The sequence below is a fragment of the Suricata suricatta genome, chromosome 10 (genome assembly GCF_006229205.1).
Source record: "Suricata suricatta isolate VVHF042 chromosome 10, meerkat_22Aug2017_6uvM2_HiC, whole genome shotgun sequence".
In the NCBI taxonomy this organism is placed as follows: domain Eukaryota; kingdom Metazoa; phylum Chordata; class Mammalia; order Carnivora; family Herpestidae; genus Suricata; species Suricata suricatta.
The window spans coordinates 110,135,839-110,155,116 of NC_043709.1; the positions used below are offsets into that span (position 1 = coordinate 110,135,839).

General features: G+C 39.4%; 1 protein-coding gene across 1 annotated transcript in view; it reads right to left on the reverse strand.

Moving 5' to 3' along the window:
• Positions 1–19,278, reverse strand: part of NRP1 (neuropilin 1) — a 134,840-nt gene that overhangs the window by 80,557 nt on the left and 35,005 nt on the right. The gene's annotated exons all lie outside the window — the stretch shown is intronic.

The window sequence follows — 19,278 nt, forward strand, 5'->3', positions numbered from 1 at the left end:
GTCAGTTAAAGTAACCAATTAACAAGAAAAAGAAAAATCTCATGAGCACAATTCTCTATTATTAAATTGTGTTTCTTTGTCTGTGGTGGTGGGGTGTCAATACATAATGCTATGCATTCTTTTCAAACTGTGAAGTTCTTTTATGAATCCAAAGTGTCTCCTTGGCTGGAGCTTTCCATGAACAATACTTTGATTTCTGTGAGCGACCCTCTAAACATATGGCCACAGAATAATAAACAGATTCTTTACTATTTAACTCAATTCTACCAAACTCCAGACTTAGAAAAAAACACTCTCAGTACCCACAGTGGTTAAAACACAGATCATCTTCGCCAAAACTATACTTGAATTGCAGAACATAATCTCTGCAGAGAAAAAAGTTCATTTAAAAACGGAAAGTTTCCTTGTTTATACCCACCAGCCTGAATCTTTAAAGGAATATTGTTGCTTGAAAAGGAAATGTGACACCCTTGAAGTCACCAAAGGGATGTGATTTTAAAAAATTCAGGCTTAATAATAATACACTAAGGAGACAAATGGTAAAGGAAGTCACAATAAACTGTTATTCTAAATATTGCATTGAGATAATACATATGCTTCTTTATGTCCAAGAGGTGCGGAACGGTCTCCAATAAACCAGCATGCCCCCCGTCAAAACTAGGAAGAGTTTGGTGTGTTTAGTGTCTTTCCCTTTCCTCTCTTGTTATTTATCAAGTCACCTAGGACCCAGATCATCAGAGCTGTCTTCCATTTTTCTTTTAGAACTGACATGAAACATTACAATCGGTTCATTTCAAATCTTTATTTTATTTCTGTGTTTAACTTGGTTCAAAAGTCCTGGGATATATTAATTTTAGGAATGGCTAGAATATGGCAGTAATATAAACTGTATCTGGCAATTTAAAAGAGATCAAAGTGGGGGAAATCTTCATGATGACCAATGTCATCTTTAACAATCTCTTTTCAAACTGTCCAGGACACATTACTTATGTTTACATAAAGTCCCACAAGGGAACCGCAAAGATGATATCACTAGTTAGAGTGAGCTTAAGGATCTCTAAATTAAAAATGACATTACCTCATCAGTTAAAATTGTGTGCCAGCTTTGTGTATATCAGGAAGAAAATAAAGTTGACATTGATGGAACTAAGCATTAACATATGTGAATTATTGTATTAACTGCATTTCCTTTGCTGCATCTGATGTTTCCAGTAGTAATCACTGGCCGGCTAGCATCACTGTCTTTCTGCCAAACTATGGACATGCACAGAATTGTTCATTTCTCAATACTTTGAGAGATGCTTTGCATGTTAAAAGAAGACGAAGCAGGAGGAGGAGAAGAAAAACAGAGGAGGAGGAGGAGGAGGAAGAAAGCATCATGCTCAAAATCCTTACTGGCCTTTTACAGTCAACTGGGGGCAGCTGGCAAGAACACCATCTCTGTATTCATTAAAGCCTCCAAGCTGGCATTTATGTAGTAATTCCTTTTATCTCTACTGCTTCGTTGACGAGGCAGTTCTGCATGTTTTGCCCCACGCTTGCTTATAATTTAACTGTGGTTTGAACTGTTGGCTGTGTTTGGTCTGGTGATGGTGCAATATAGACTTTTTACTTGAATCATGACAAGGTCTGAATACTAAGTGGCCAAATCCTCGTGCATTTTGCTTTCCAGGCACAAATAAGATAGGTGGGTCAGTCTTTCCTAAGAACTGAGGGCACTTCTGTGAGGAGCCTCTCCTCCCAGGTAGGAGAGAGCTCAGCTAAGACAGTGCCAGTGACTTGCAGCATGGAAAGAAAGCTAGTATTTTAATTCACATCTTCTAATAGTAAATACCAGGCTCTCCTCTTGGCAATGGTAAAAGCTATTTTTAAAAGGAGGAGAGGGATTAGAATCTCTTCCCAGCAAGAGATAAGTCATTGCATCGTTAAGTGCCAATTTTAGGAAATTGAATTATTCAGGGATACAATAGTTACATTTATAAACCGGAATGCTGCTATCATTTTAGCACTTCCCTTCCAAGTACCATCCAACAAGGCCCCAAAGAGTGTCACAAATAGCAGTTCATGTAAATATTCAGGAGGGTTTATGTGCACAAGTTGCAAAGGGTAGTACTGCCAAGGAAGTTAAGAAAGCAGCTTGCGTCTCCCTCTGGAGTTGATACCAGTTCCACTCCATAAGTTTCTTGCTGGCAAACGTGGTGCCAGGAATGCAGCGGGTGTGCCAGCAATCCCTCCCTAGAGACTAAATGTGTCACTACAGCAACGCACCCAGCCTGCATTGGCCTGAGGCCCGGGATACTGAGTTTGCAAATTTCGCTCCCCACGCCGGCTGCACATTGCTCCGTTACTGCTCCAGTGTGGCAAACGCTGCACTTCTCGGAATGTCAAGATCCCCAGTCATGACAGCCGGAGACCTACACAGGTGGAAATGGGGCCATTTGCTTGACTCTCATGCCGAACGGACACTTTGCAGTGGCGGAGGAAAGCTGGGAACTGTGTCTCGGGAATTGGACCCGCACATAGGAAGCTAGAAGAGGGGTCATGACGCAAGCTGACTTGTCTGTCGTTTGGAGCCCCGCTCCGGAACACCAATGCTCCAGGTGACAGGGGAGAGTGTCTAAGTCCAAAGTGCACTGCCCTTCTGTGCAGGCGCCTGGACCACAGCAGACGAGGTTCCCAGCCAGGGAAGCCCTTCCTCAAACCTCCTCCTGCCCACTTATCACAGGAATGTAAACGTCAAGAGGATTTTTTAAATATTTAGAGGACAACCAACCTCTCCCCTTTTAGGCATCCTGCTACTTCTTTTCTTAACTCTCCTATCTTAATGCTTTCCTATAAGCATTACCTTAAGCAGCCTATATTTACTGGGAACTAACTCTTTTACAATTAAAAGGCACTTTCCCATGGTTCTCATTTTAGGGTGTAATACACTGGTGACTCTTCCCACGAGTGTCCTGGCTTGGGAGAGCAAGCTCCTTTTTTCTTTTTTTTTTTTTTTAAATGCTTATTTATTTTTGAGAGAGCATAAAAAGGGGAGGGGCAGAGAGAGGGAGACAGAGGATCCAAAGCAGGCTCCACACTGACAGCAATGAGCCTGATGTGGGATTCCGACTTACAAACCCAGGAGATCATGACCTGAGTGGAAGTCAGATGCTCAACTGACTGGGCCACCCAGGTACCCAGGGAGCACAAATTCCTTAAGCTAAAGGGTGTTTTGCTCTCACACTCCCTCTCCCCTCACCCTACCTGGGTGTATGTGTGTGGTGAAATATTCTGAATCCTCAGACTAATCACGAGTTAGGTTTCCCATAAGAATGATAAAAGACTAAAGATTTCCTTCTAAGAATTCTTGAAAGGATTACCCAGAGATTATTATTTTTTTTCTTCTGGAAAGTTTGAATTATGGCTTTAGGAAAACCGCCAAGTAGGGGGAGAAGGGATGGGAAAGTGAGAAATGTCCTCAGTCACTAAAGAGCGGCTTCAGAGGCTTTATGGGTATGCAGTGCTGAATAGACGAATAGCACACTTTACTCAAGTCGGGTTTTCTCTGGTGAGTAGAAATGACCCCTGACTCTCCATGGTGGAGCCCGCTAATGGGAAGAAAGCTAATCCTCTGCAGGGTGTTGTCTGTACAGGGGAGCTACTGTACCAGCCCCTCACAGCTTCTGGACATTCTCACATGATTAGGAAGGGGGGTTATAGGTGGTGGTGTCTTTTTAATCTCCTTCCAAGAGGCTCTGCCCCCACGTGCATATGTACATTAATAATGGAGAAATCTGATGCCTGACATCATAAACCAGAGCGAGAAATGATGTTGGCTAACATAATTTTCACCTGCAAAAATGTGTTTCTTTGGATCTTTGGTTTATTTTGCACAAGGCATTAATAGCTATCCCTACTGAACAACCTGTAAATGATTACTACACTGCTGTCCAAGAATTACCTTACATATTCCCCAGCAGAGAAGAGACTTTACTCTGGGAGCATTAGAGAAGGACTTGGAAATAAAAATATACAATGATGGAGTAGAAGAAACTGTATTTCTGAGTGATGTTACATGAGGTTCACCCCTAAGTTCTGGCTTGCTTGCAATGTTCTAATCAAGATATATGAAGAGTCTTTTAAGGTTCATAGCTTCTTATTTAGTATAAACAATGTTTAGAAATCCATTCAAAGGAAATAATCTGGAATAATGTCAAATATTTATGCAAAAATACTTCCTGAAGTTTTATTTAGAATAATTGGGGGGGGATGGAAATAAGGCATACAGGATGGAAACAAGAAGGAATTTATATACATTCATATCATGGAATATTATTCAGCCATTAAAAACATATTCAACAAATGATTTTATATAACATAGGAAAAGTGTTAATGATATCATAAGTGAAAAATCAGAACATAAACCCCTATGTATAGTATATTCTCAATTCTTAATCATATGAAGAAAAAAAATGGAAGGGAGTATGTGGAGCCATTAATAAGTGACTGTCTCTGGGTAGTGAGATTATGCTCCTTGGTCATTTCTGTATTTTTAAAAATTTTTACAATGGATAAGTGTTCTTTGTAATCAAATTAAAGTTATTTTGAAGAGAATTATCTATATAAAGTAGCAAATCAATACCTTGTTGCCTAGCTAACAATTTTTTATTTCTTGGTCAGAAAACACTTTTTTTATGAGGTTTTATTTGGAAATAAATCAGAGGCTTTGTCTTTTTTTTAAACAACTGGATCAATGAAAGTCTCTGTGTGCTATTTTTTTTTTAAGTACTAGAAGGTTAAAATGAGTCAGATTTGATCTTATACTGTCTGATACAGGCAATGATACTTGCCATTTGTACAGTAATCTCCATGTTACAAAGTCCTGTCAGATGTATTATCTAACAGAGTCTTTCCCATGATCCCAGGAAGGTACTTACCAGGTGGTACCATCCCAGAGGGAGCACAGAGCTGGGGAAGCACTGGGTGGGAGACACAGATGAAGTATTTTGTATCCTTTCGAAATTGCCTAGTTTGGGGCAAATTTGATTCCAATTTCTGTTCTTGTTATACCCCCTCACACATATATTTTGAGAGATGGAGGATAGGTATGACCTTATTATTTTAGAATTACTCATTAACAACCCATTTTTCATTTTTCAACTGGTTATTCTTGCTAGAAAACCACCATGTCAACTAATAGTTCATTAATCTTTTTCTTAACAGCGTGCTAGAGCTACATAAACAGACATCTCAGTGTGTATATGGAGGTTTATGTGCATGTATGTGTGTGCAAGACAGAGACAGAGACAGAGCCGCTGGCTTCCTGGGAGTCACATGGGTTGAAAGTTTCAGTGGAATTGATGGTGGACACTGAATGGGCCTCCTTCCAGAGCCATCCTGGTCCTGGTCCTCCTGCTCAGGCCGGATGTTCAGGGACCACACAACTAGAACGCAAGCCCAGCCTGGGCCGTAGAGAAATAGAGATGGAACAGAGGAGGGCGCTGAAGTGGTGTCGAATAGCAGCTCTGATTTTGGTTTCTCCCCAGTGCTGGCACGGGGCCTAAACACAGATCACTCCAGTAAGGACAGGGCAGGGGCAAAGCCTACGTTATGTAGGCCTATCCGTGCTCCTCAGGACGGGTAAGTGGGAGGGGCGGGCCCCTCTGACCACCACCAGAGCTAGAGCTGTCCTGGGCCACTCCCCCAGGAAGGAGGTGGCAATACCCCAAACTCAGAGCAAGGAGAGAGCCTGAATCTTGGGCACAGCCAGAGGGCCCTTGATATTTTCAGAGGAACAGAGAAGTTGGGCTGTGCAGGCCTGTTCTATGAAGTGTCAGTTTCTAAGAAAGCCACTGAATCTGACAAAATTTTAAAATTTGTACTACAAACAGAATACTGTTTTGTTAGTATTTTGTCATATTCCCCTTTAATGTCTGTTTCTAAGTAAATAATTTCCCCCTTATTAAAATAATGCTAAATATCTTTTCCTAATGATGTTTTTTCATATATAACATATATTATATATATATAATTTTTTCTTCTTGTGTGCACTTTGTGTATTATAAGCAGGGTTGTAGGACATTAGTCTTTGAGCTAGGGCTCATTTTCACTTGTGCTGACACTTTCTAAAATTCAGTCTCTCTTACTTCTATTCTGGCAATCCTTTGCATATACCTCAAGTCTAGTTATCTTTTTGATACACTCCTAACTTCTAGTCCATAGCCTTACTGTAGCTATACTTACAAGGTGGTTATGCATAGTTGCCCTAGGTAATATGCTCTTGACATTGTCAGAGCATGGGGTAGCATTTTTTCAGTTGGGGGAGCTAGCTGACATGTTGGTGACCCCATTCACTTATAGGGAGAGTGGCATTTTATCGACATTTCCATTTCTCCACCCTGGAGTTCCTCAGTACTGAGCTCAAGGAGGGCAGGGACGACACCCTGATTGGCTGGGCTCATGCCACAGAGCTGGGAAGGGTGCCGTTCTACAGAGAACAGACAGGTGGCTTTCTTAGTGGCCGCTGTATATACTCCAGTCTGAACCATTTCTCCTATAACTGACTCTATAGATTGTAACTGGGAGGCCAACCCCCTACCTCTCTTGGAACAAAAACCTGTTGCAAACACTTGTCATCGTCCTCCTCAAAGGCTCTCGTGATGTTAATCTTGCACTTGTCCATAGGCCTCCAGATAATTCTCCTGCAGGAAATCCCAACACAATACAGTCTCCCTAGCATCTTTTCCAGAAGGTGGTTCCACTGATTCAGTATAGTAAGAGTTTCTATATGTAAGGAGTCAGATAACTCGTTCTCAATAATCAGTATCGTAAAACTCATAAAGCTAATCTCACACATAAAAATTTTCATCTTTAGGCTTTTGTGATGCCTCAGGGTCATTATAATGAATATCCATAATTTTATTGCAGCTATTGAAAACTTATGATTAACAGGCTAGATAGTAACATAATAATATGTATGAGAGTTAACGGTCCCAGGAAATGAGGCATTACAAAAGTAAAGAAAGAAAATGGTAAAGAAAAAAAGTTTTACTGGAGTAAAATTAAAAGAGATATTAAGTGGCTCTTGCTGGAGCCATGCAAAGGGACAACTGATTATGAGGGACGCTGTGGATCGTGGCCAGTCAGGACTAAGAGAGGAGAGAAGCTGAGCTAATAAATGTCCAGCAGGTTATAGACCTACTGCCCTACTGCTGCATAAAAAATCACCATGAATGGAGGGGCCAAAAACAACATATATTTATTAGGTCACATGGTTCAGCAGTCTGGCATGGTGTGGCTGGGGTTCTCTGCTCGGGGCATCCTAAGACCCAAATCAAGATGTCTGCAGGGTTGCATTCTCACCTTGAGCTTGGTGTCCTTGTCAAAGCCCACACCTCTAGGGCAGAATTCCATTTTTTGTAGCTGCAGGACTATAATCCCCCCTTTCTTGCTGGCTGTCAGCTGGGGGCTGCTCTGAGATCCTACAGACCACCTTCACCTGTCATCATGTGGCCCTCTCCAGCTTCAAATCCAACAGGAGAAAATCTGCCTCACTCATGCCTGATGCTCTTCAGGAAAAGCTCAGTCCCTTCTAAAGGCTCACCTGATTAGATCAGGCTCATTCAGGATTGCCTCTCTTTTTTTGAGGTCAGCTGGTTTGGCCACTTAATTAAATCAGCAATATCCCTTTGTAGCAGCACTTGGATTAACGGCTGATTGAATAACTGGGAGAAGGTGTGTGCATCCCAGGGGCCAAAGATCCTGGGGGCCTTCTTAGCATTCTGCCTACCACACAGATCAAGCTCTGGTAGGACATACGGGGCTTGGCGGCTACAGTAGAAACCGAAGCCAACCCGGATCATCTACTTGCATCACCTGATGGAGTAGAGATTAGTGGATCCAGGGTAAGAATAAGGGAGGGATTAGGAAATTGAAGCAATCATGGAAGCAATTTTAATGTTCTCATGTCGTGTTGGCTGCTGGTTTGGGAGCCCGGAGCCCGCAGGCATTGCTTGCAGGGAAAAGGAAAGCAGGGTTCTGGACTGAGCCAGACTCTCCTAATTGAAGCAAAAACAGAACTTCCAAGATTGCCCAACACATATGTCTGGAGACAGAAAAGTGATAATAGCTTAATTTAAAAATAAATATATAAAAGAATTCAAGACATGTGGTGTAAAATAATGGTCAAAATATATAATTTTAATAGAAAATGTTTGGAGTTAAAATTTATCATTTCTGAGGAATCTCACTTCATAATTAAGATTTATTGGCATGGAAGATAAAAAAAGAGGTCTTCACATGGGAAAATATTTCTATGATTTAACTCAGATTATGAAATCCAATGGTGCATTTTAAGTGGAAGAGAAGGAACACCTCCCTGAAAACTACCCTCCAGAAGTGATGGCGTCTTCCAGTGTCATACTTGCAAAGTTCAGTATTTATAGAAAAATTCACATGCCTTTAATTATAATAAATTCAGTTCCCAAGTAAAACTGTGCCATCTGGAAGATATTAACATCATTTACAACTTGTTCGCCTCCCTATTTCATAGAAAATTTTTACTTCTTGCCAACTTTCCACTGTTCTCAGGGAAAAAAAGAAAGAAATTATTTGCATGGATTGTCTCAAGATGGGTTTATACAGCAAGTCAAGCCATCAGGAAGTGACAGAGGGTTTTTTTTGGACACCTTTATTTCCTTCTTATTTATTTTAAATCTGTGTATCTTTAAGGTTTTTTTTTTTCTAGAAAGATATTGTCTTCTCTCTGCTCTTCTCCTCTCAGCTCTCCAAAGGGAATAATTTTGAGTTTTTTTTTTAAGTTAACTGAGCTTCTTTTAACCTGGGCGAGTGGAGAGAACTGGGGCAGGAAGCAGTGGGTTCTGGTCTGGGCTCTGGATTTCAGGAGCCACTCCGGCACCTTTGGTCGATTAAGATGTGTCACTATATTTGACCTCCCACATTGTGTCACAGGGGCCAGGGAGGCAAGGAAGTGCCACCTGCCTGACCATCAGGCAGTCAATTTAGCCCAACTGGGACGACTGTGATCCAAGTCCTCCCACTGTGCCACTTACTAGCTGAGTGGCTTGGGCAGGTACTAACCAACTTCTGTGAGCCTCTGTTCCTCACCTGTACAACGGGCAACATGAGGATTAGCCTACAGGATAATGGGGAGGATCAGATTAGATAGTGAGTGTAATGAATTTTGCTGGGCTTGGGGTCCCTTCCCAAGTAAAGTGGAATGCATAAGAAGGAAGGAGACTAATATATCGAAAAGTAAATGGGGGCACGGCTTTGTTTTCCAAAAAGTATGCCACCCAGTTCAAAACAGTCTGTGTGGTTCAGGTAGTGCAGGAAATCTAACTATTGTTATCTCCCAGGGGAATCTATCAGATGACTAAGTCTCACAATATGACCACAACCTGTTATTCTGAAAAATATGACTTGGGATGGCAGTAGGTCTTGTCCCAGTATTGCCACCAAAAATTAATCAATGAAAGCCATTGTCAATAATGGAATTAAGTGAATCAATTTATATATAACCACAATATGTTTTTTTTAAAATCACTAAATCTGTTGAGTGTTTCCACTGATGTACCCAACTGATTTAATGATCTGCAATTGGATTAGTGCTATTAGCATGCAGTGCTGAATTTTCTCACAAAGTCCCCATAATTGGTACAACGGAAGCACCCCAGGTACAACTTCCAGTTCTAGAAAGGCAGAAAGGCAGTGACTCTGGCTTATAGTGTCACAAAATCATATTCCTCAAGTTTCCTTTTACATTGTTTGGAAAAAAATGAAGCAATAATTTTATTTTAGACTATAGAACGTGAGGTGCTAATTTCAAGGATTTAAAAAATATCTTCCTGATTAATTAGTAATTATTCAGTGGGGATCTAAGGAGTTTGCATATCAGAGCTGCAGGAACTAAAGTTGGCAAATATTCATTTTTTTAAAGTTTTTTTTCTTTGATGGTTGATTACAGTAGAACGTTTTGGTGTCAGGTAGGTGAGATTAATCATTCTAGAATGAGAAGTCCCTTACCCTGAAATGACTACCCACTTTTTCTGGAAAAAAAAAAAAAAGAAAGAAAGAAAAAAATGCTGAAGAAAAATGAGTCTAGTGACACAGATTAGATTTCTTTTCCTTTTAGGGATCCCAGCAGTGAAAGCAACATTGAGTTGAATTTTAGGCTGGGCAAGGAGCATTGACCCAAGTTGGAATTCTACTAATCTGTTCAGTAGACCCTAGAGTTTACCTAGGGTACGAATCACTAAGGTAGCCATAACCAAGAAATATGAATCTTTTAGGTATAGGTCTAATGCATTTATTTTTTAAATTTTTTAATATTTTAATGTTTATTTATGAGAAAGTCAGAAAGACAGTGCAAGTAAGAGAGAGGCAGAGTAAGAGAGGGACAAAGGATTCGGGAGTGGGCTCTATGCTGACAGCGGAGAGCCTGACATGGGGCTCGAACCTGTGAACCATGAGGTTATGACCTGAGTCAAAATTGAATATCCAATCAACTGAGCTACCCCAGGGCCTAATCCATTTATGATACTTGAATGAAATACGCTTGCGAAGAATAGATCATGGTCATAGGGAGATTTGCCTTTTCCTTAACCCCCAGTGTTTACTGAAAGCAGCATACTGTTAACTTGCTTTAAGTTGTCTTTAGAGTCTGATGCATCCATGCTTACAGTATTTGTCCTTTTCTGTTTTTTGCTTTTCATTTTTTAAGATTGTATTAACTCAAAAAGCAGGTGTATCAGTGGCTTATGACTGGGCCAACTGTAGTTTTACTAACCTAGTATATATTCTGAACCCCCAAGCTAATTTTTAATACAGAGAATAATTTATGTAATGAGAAATGTATTTGTGGACATAAAATACTTTAAACATCAACTAGGGTTTCCTCTATATTACAACATGAAAACCTGTTAAAAAATATTCAGGAAATCATTGGCTATTGGCTTTAACATTCGTTTAAGTGATTTTTTCTTATCACTGATATGCATTAAAGTCTCTCACTAATTGGTATAGAGCAAGACTTGAACTCTCTCTGTGTTAGGAGCAAGCTCATGGAAGGAAGAAAGCATTTTAATGATCTAGGTGGCCTCCATGATTTATACAGACCTTAAAGAGTAAGTACGTGTTTAGAAGAAAAGAAAGCAGTGACCATAAATATTGCCAGTAGCCTAAGAGCAGAAGCACCATCTAAGTTTAACCATATGAGCACAAAGAGGGTCAGCTTGCTGACAATGTTCTGCGGTGGAAGCATGGATTTAACTCAACCGGGAGATCAGACAACCTCCATCCTACCATCTAAACTCCTCCCCAACCCTAAGGTGTCTTTTATGGCAACCCACACAGAAAGGAAAAGGGAATATGGTCAAGTTTGATGAAATAAAAGGGAGCATAAAGGGAGCATTTCCAAATACACTCTTCTCTTTAGCACAACATAAGCTAGAGAAAGGCATAAAAATTTTCCTCTTGATAATAGTAAAGAGTCAGCTGTAAAAACAAGACAAGTAGGGAAAGGAGAGAGAAGGTTGTGCTTTATGTTCCTTATTTACACTAATTATTCCATAAGGAAAGGTGACTTTTTTGCATTAAAAACCAGAATACATGAAACGATTTAACATTTCACTATATTTGAACAGCCTACTTTCTTTGAACGCTTTTAACATAGAGGATTGAAGTTTACTGCACTTTATAAAAAACGTTTATTAAGAGTTGATGGTGTAAAATCACATGGAGAGACAGCAAGGTGGTTCTTCAGCATTTTAGTTCTTTATTTGGGGGAAATAAGTGCTTACTTACTAATGTATAATAAAACGGGCCCTTTGAGAATCCTTCCGGGGGAAACATTAAAAGTACTGCAGGTCCTGGAGATTGTCATATTACATTAAAAATACCACATATTTCTGATATTTTATTAATTGTGATTGCTTTTTTCTCTAGTAATGGCAAATTACCTGATCATATTATTATTGTTTTCATCAATTTCCAATCTGTTGTGTTTGCCTTTCTTTTAAATGGAAGCAGAAATGGCAGAGAATTGGTCCTAAAATGTGTTTCCCAGAATACTCATGAAATGTTTCACAGAAAAAATAATTTTTTTCCATCAATCATCTGGGAATCCTTCATGTCATAATGTTCCTTTTGTGAATATTCACAATTTATGTCAGTATATTAAAGGCTCTGAGAAGTCCCACAGGTCTGAAACTTCGATTTAACTCGGTTTAACCCAACATATGCCAATCTCATTGATTGTAAGAGTCTTTTATTACATAATACATGTGGAAGATCTGATGCATATTGTTCATCAGAATGTATTTTCAAAGTGCTATTTTGGAAAGTCACTGACTTTGAACTAGCCACAGGTCAGAAATATTAAAAAGTTAAGGAAGGGAATCAATTTTGTAAGTGACGACATAAATTTGAGAAGACAGAGATAAATTTGGCAACCTAATTCCTTCTTCTTTTCTGCCTTAAATGTTAGGAATTTCATTTTAATCGGCACTTGGAAAACTGTTTTAGCAACTGTTTCTAGCTAAACAAGTACAATGCTGATCCCTAAGACTGCCTATACTTGGTAAATAGGCTTGACCATGCCTGACAGATACACTTGGCATAGATGACTTCAGTTTGCATCTCTGAGAACAGGAATTAGGAATGTACTGGTTTCTACTATGTAGTTCATGTTACAGTGAGCACCAAGAAGAGAACTAGCAAAATTTCACAGTGGAAAGAGACATGAGGGATAGGTGACCAATACTGCACTTTATAGGGGTACCTGCATTTCAGGTGGTTGAACCTCTGACTCCTGATTTTGGCTCAGGTCATAATCCCAGGGTCGTGGGATCAAGCCCCCCATCTGGCTCTGTGCTGAGCATGAAGCCTGCTTAAGACTCTCTCTTTATCTCTCCCCCTCTTATCTTCTCCCCCACTCATGCACTCTCTCCCTGTTTCTCTCTAAAATTAAAAACAAGAAAAAAAACCCTGCATTTTATAGATGAGAAAACTGAAGCCAAGAATACTTAAGGGGAGTATGGAGAAATATTTCAAATCCAGTTAGGTGAAGAACCAGAACATTCTACCCTTCTTATTGATTTGGGCTAGGAAATCTTGATGCAGGGTCTTGCTTATTGACAAATTGTTTCTGTGGATCAGGGACATAGGAAATGGGGAGAGGTGCAGGGCAGAGGAAGGGCTGATCTGTCTCCCCATGGATGGAGCCAGAGGGCCAAAGAAATGCCCAGGTGACAGTTTAACACAAACACTTTCCACATTCACTTTGAAGGTTGGCTTTCTGATGCCAGAGAAAGAATTTAATTTATTCTGCTGATTTTTCTTTTACACACCAGCCAAGAACTCCCAATGCTGGACTGAGAATGTTCCTATTTTTGTAACTGTTAAATTTCTATGCTGAGTTTTCTCTTATTCCCTTCGTCTTCACACTACTATGTAATTTCATGCCAATTGATAGTCCCTTTACTGTGTGTGTGTGTGTGTGTGTGTGTGTGTGTGTGTGTATGTGTATAATATAGCAAGATTATTGCTATATTGTAAGGAATGTCATTGATTCAGGATACTTTTCCTAATGACAGGTTGTAATAACTCTCCTTGCCAGACATAGGAAAAATACCCATTTTCACTAATTAAGCACACACATAGCCTTCATAATTTTTAAGCCTTAAAATAGACTTTTGTAAGTTTAGAATCAAATGGCGTTTATATCAGTTTCTTACTACTGAATTCCCCCCTAGTTATTCACTGATGAACATATACTCCAGAAACACAGGTTAATGGCTCAAATACTATCAAAGCAGAAGGAATGTTGGGTTTGGCAGTCATTAAAAATAATAACTTTAACTTGATGTTTTTCTAATTTTTCTTCTTTAAAACCCAATGTCTTCAAAAATACTTGCCCCGTAATGTGTGACAGACATGTTAAATATAGGCTGTGTAAATGTTTGAACAGTAATAATATTGATCTCTTCAGTGGAAATGTTCTGTACAAATGGCAGACCATTAGCAAAAGCTTTGATTTTTACTCCCATTATGCTTTGCAATTAAGGAGGAAAGTATTCTTAGCATGTGTGACACATATATGTGTATATATAATTTTTGGTGACAAAAGCGATAATAGCTTATATTTATGCAGCATTCTTTTTCTGCAAAGCTGAGAGAGCTTTTACACTTGGCATTGTTTTACAGTTTGGAAGGGAAGTGTGAATAGGTGGTGTCCTGTGACACTGAGAGTGTCTTTACTGCAGCTGTGTCCACATCACGACTAGAGCAGCTGGTCGATTTTGTTAAATTACTGGTGTCACAGGCGATTCTTTACTGAACTGCCTAATGAATCAGCTGAATTAACTCTTGGATTGTTCACCTAGAGTCGGACAGAAGCACCTGGATTAGAGTCAAGGGTATGAGTATGGATAGAGACAACTCCTCATCCTTGGCTCTCGACCTCACTGTCAGGAACCAGAAAGTGAGCCAATAGCATGGATGCTAGACAGAAAGTCCAAGAACTAGAAGTCATGCCAGTTGACGATGATTCAAGGATATTTCTCTAGCAGCGTGTTTTCCACTGTCTCCTGAGCACACTCTGCTCATTCAGTACTTCAGAGCTGGCTCAGGGTAGAGTGACAGCCAGGCTCTTCTGGGGCTGCAAACAACATGGCACATCTCCCTCTTGTTCTTTCCTGGACTTTTGAAAAACAGTGTTTAAGTGCAGATAGAAGAAATGTTCATAATGTCCTTAAAAAAGGCCTACTAGAAAAATGGCAGGGTTGAAAGAACAACTTGAAGGCAAATGCATGTCCAGGTATTAACTGCACGGTTTTCGTCTGAAGACACAAACTCAAAGAGCCTTCGCCTGGCTAGTCCGGTGGGTCTCTACTCTGAGCCTCTCTGCCCAGTCACCACCCCTGGGATAGTATCACTCTTCCAAAGACCAGAAACAACTTCCCTGCCACCCCTCACCTAAGAATAACTGCACAGAATTGTTCTCACATCTCTTTCCCAAGAAGTTTCTCCTTTCGTATTTTTGCCAAACCAAATTCCATTCTTTGAAAGCCCAACTCAAGGTTCATCTGTTCTGTGAAACTTTCCTTATAGTCAGTCATCTATAGATGTTTCCTCCGTTTGAGTTTATGGAGCCCTTAGTTAAACAGTGCAGACCAGGTAATTATATTTGCCCAGTGTTGCCCTGGAATTGTTTTCTAGGTATTGCCATCCCCTAGTTTTTTTCCCTGATAAGATTTCTGGTAGGTGGAAAATATGTCTCTCTGTTTATCTTGAGATTTTATGAGAATCAGAAACAAAATTGCCTCCTTGAAAAAAACAATTCATGCTTATGGAGAAGATGAATAAACAAGAAAAACCAGAACAAACATCACATAATTCAGGTAGTCCAACTCTCTGGTATTGATATTTTAACAACATTTCAGATGAATTGTCTAATTCGTTTACTAAATGGTTCTGGAAGAAAACATCTTACACTCTCAGACATTTTTTCTACAAAGGAAATCAATCACTGTGGGGAAAACTCAAGACCTTGGGTGGTTCTGCTTTTGTTCCAATTACATTAAACCTTATTAAAATAGCCATCACTACAACAACACCTCTGCAGAGAAGCATGCCAAATACTTAGGGGCGTAGTCTCATCTACCGTTCTGGGATTTGGTTACCTAACTCCTATTAGTGATAATAGGTATTACGTCTATAAATCCCTAGTCACTCTGTCAATCCTGTTTTGGTTTCCACAGGTGGAATGATAATTCTAATGAGGTCCGTGTCTTCAAGATTCTATTGAGAAAAATAAACTGTTTGGATCTCAACTTTTCTGTGATCTCTGGTGGTGTTCCCAAATAAGGGCAGTGTTTATCATTTCAAATTTTATGTTGTAATTCACTGTCTCTTAAAGAAATTTGCTCCACATAAAGTCTCAATCCAGCTGACATTAGTGTATGCTAGAAACACATCCAAATGGTAAAATTTGCCTAATGAAGCTGTTAATTATTTTCTTCCCACTATGTTCCCTTCCTGCATTATCACTCTCTACTTCGTTCAATTAGGGGACAAGCATCAAAAGGTTTCCGAGAGTTTATCTTTATCTCTAATCTTCTGAGTGCACTACGCACAATCCATTCTCTTCTCCGTAGTGCGTGAATAAAAAAAATCACCACCGTTTGTACTTAAGGTCAGTATCTGTGGAAGCCAACACTTTAGACTATTTTTTTCATCATTTGAATTTCAAATTCTTATCCTCAAATGTTTTTCACTCACTTTAAATCTGGAGCCTAAGGAGAATAGCACGACCTGTTCTAATAATCTTTCTCTGTAATACGGCTTAGAGATGTGAATCACAGGTTTGTTCTTTTATTTCTCCTTTTTAGTATCAAAGTAGTGTTACAATGGAATATAAGTCCAGCAGGCACATTGCAAGTGAGAATGTATATAACATATGTGGGATGTCTGGAGGTACATACATACATGTAAGCATGAGCATGAATACAAAAGATTACAATCTTATGTAAGGAAGATTCATTTATAAAACAAAAAGATTCCAAATCCATGTTGGTTTACACAAAATGTTGTCATTTGGAGTTGATTTTGTGCGCCTCTGTTACCAACAGGTTTTCTTATCCGTAGGAGCCACCGAGAGGCAGTCGGGGATGACCTACTTCACTTAATCCAAACCACAGGACTGACAAATGATTAATTCCAGTTGTCAGATGATTAGCCCTATTCGTGGGGTCACAACCTTGCCTGCCACTAACGTGCACCTAAACTCCTCAGGAAAGGTAAGGAGACTTGAACAAGCCATTTTTTAAGGCCAATTCAGTGCAACTGCAACAGACTCTGTATTCTGTGCATGCCTCCAAGGAGTCCGATTTCCAGTTTGGGTTAAATTAGTTTCATATCAGTCAATACTTGTTTAAAAACATGTCATAAGTCTCTGTGGCTTGTGCATGCTTCAATTACCTCTGATTATTACATCAAGATTCGCAAACAAGATACCAGAGTCACTCTTATTTACTGCAAAATGCTATTGAAACAAACTGAAATTCAATTTCAGCACAGATTGCAGTAACCCATCAAAACAGAGCAAGTGGAGAGGAAGTTAGGCCTGGAGGTGTGCTGGCCCATTGTTAAGTGGAGGACGGCAACTCACCTAATAATTTAAACATGGTCTTGTGGCCTGAAATTTTTAATGCTTTCTTGATCTCTTTCTTCTGGCTCTTGTGTGTTCTTTGCCACTGTAGGGTGCAGTGAGTTGCAGGTTATGGATTAAATATCAAGCCCTCTTCTGCCAATAGCACTTTTAGGAGGGGAAAAATGATTGGGTACTTTTATAAATAGTCACGCTATAGGTGTCCACAGAAAGCAGTGTTTATGCAGGGCTTTTAAAAGCTGCCTGCTTTTTAGATACAATCCAATCCATAAAACTGCCAACTTCAAATTTTCAGCTATTATCTGGGCAATACGTCTCCGGCACCTTGGTAGGCTGATTGGACATTCTTGTCAGCACACATTAAGATCCCAGCCTAACTAATGCAATCTGGTTCTGAAAATTAATTTAACTTACACAAACGCCCTGATAGCAGCCCATGGTTCTCATTATATTGCATTTGCAATAAACTAGAGGGTTAAGAATTCTACGCTTGAGGCAACTCTGACTCTGAAGAACAGAAACATACACAGATTTCTCCCATCATTTGTTGCTTCAGGGCAAGAAAAGAGAAAGCCGCTGTAATTTGGAGACAAGACTTTTTCAGACAACTCCGAACAACAGCAGCCATAGCGCGCCACTGAACAGAGCTGTGTTGTGGAGACTGGAGTGCAGTAAGACATCTGTGGGGTGCGTACAGTAGAGGCAAATAGAATCTTCAAACGAGTGTCAGCATGAATTCTAGAGAAAATTCAGAGAGCTTGCAAACTCTTTTATAATAAACATTTAAAGCATGGGTCAAAAAGTGTTTCTGAAATCAGAGAGTCAATTAACATGGGGACAAAATTTAGAAGATCAATATATCTATATATCTTCTCTCTCCTTGTCTCTCTGTCTCTATACACACACACACACACATCTATCTTATATATATATATAGTCACATATATGCCATATATATAGTCATATATACATATTGCCATATACTATATAAAGAGAGGGAGGAAAACAGGTTTATATATACCTATTTTCAAGTTGAAATGACCATAAAAATTGTCTGTTTGGTCTCCTTATTTTTAAATATGGAATCTGAGAGCGGTGAAGTAGCCAAGATCACAGAGTGAGTTTTAGCGTCCTGATACTCTATCTACTATTTTTCCACAGTATTCTCAAACATGTTTTTCACTAGTATGATTTAAGATTATGAACTTTCTCTGCAAATTTACTTCTGTCCTGATTCTTCTTGAACAAAAGCATTCTACAGTTGTGGGCTCTCTTGTTTCGCTAGCATTTATGTGAACACCAAGCAAAGTGATTTTTAAAATCCCCACTTGAAAAAATAAATATTTTCAAGCCTTCTGATGATTTCAGTTAATGTTTAGCTACAAATACAGGAAGAGAGGAAATTATGTTTTCCATACATGTACCATTGTGCTGACTTTGACCCTGAACCTTAATGGGCAGAGAAAGGCATCTGAACATTTTCGTGGGAATCAACATCGAAGGGCTTGAGTTCATTTACACCCTAATCCAGTTCAGGAAGATGAGCAGATTTGTGTCTGTCCTACGTTTAAAACCCATCGAAGAAAGAAATTCCACAGCTTCCCTAGTAACTTATTCCTGCATTCTGTAACTTCTACTTTGAAGACAATTTTTGAAGACAGTTCCAATCTGTTTCATTTCAGTTTCAGAACATTTCTTCTTTTTTTTTCCAATTTATTTAAATGTACACATGCACATACACTTAAATAACACAATGTATTTTTGTCCCAAAATACTTAGATTCTCTATTTCTTTTCAGATGAGATAAGAGACATTTATAAAATACAGACTTTAATACAGTAATCTGGACAGGAACTTTTCCAGGCTTTTCCTTCCCTGAAATGTTTTTGGCCCAGCTGATTTTGATTCTAACATCTTTAGTAGATATCTTGGCTTCCAGGGTGGAAGAAAACAGAGACAGCATATATCCTTAGAATTTTATGACCTGTTTGGACTACTACATCTTTATAATAGTGATGGTGTATTTAATCACACACAATTTGTTTCATCATGCTGGAAACAAAGAAAGCTATCATGAACAAAAATTGCAGAAGGGAATTTGGAGGGTG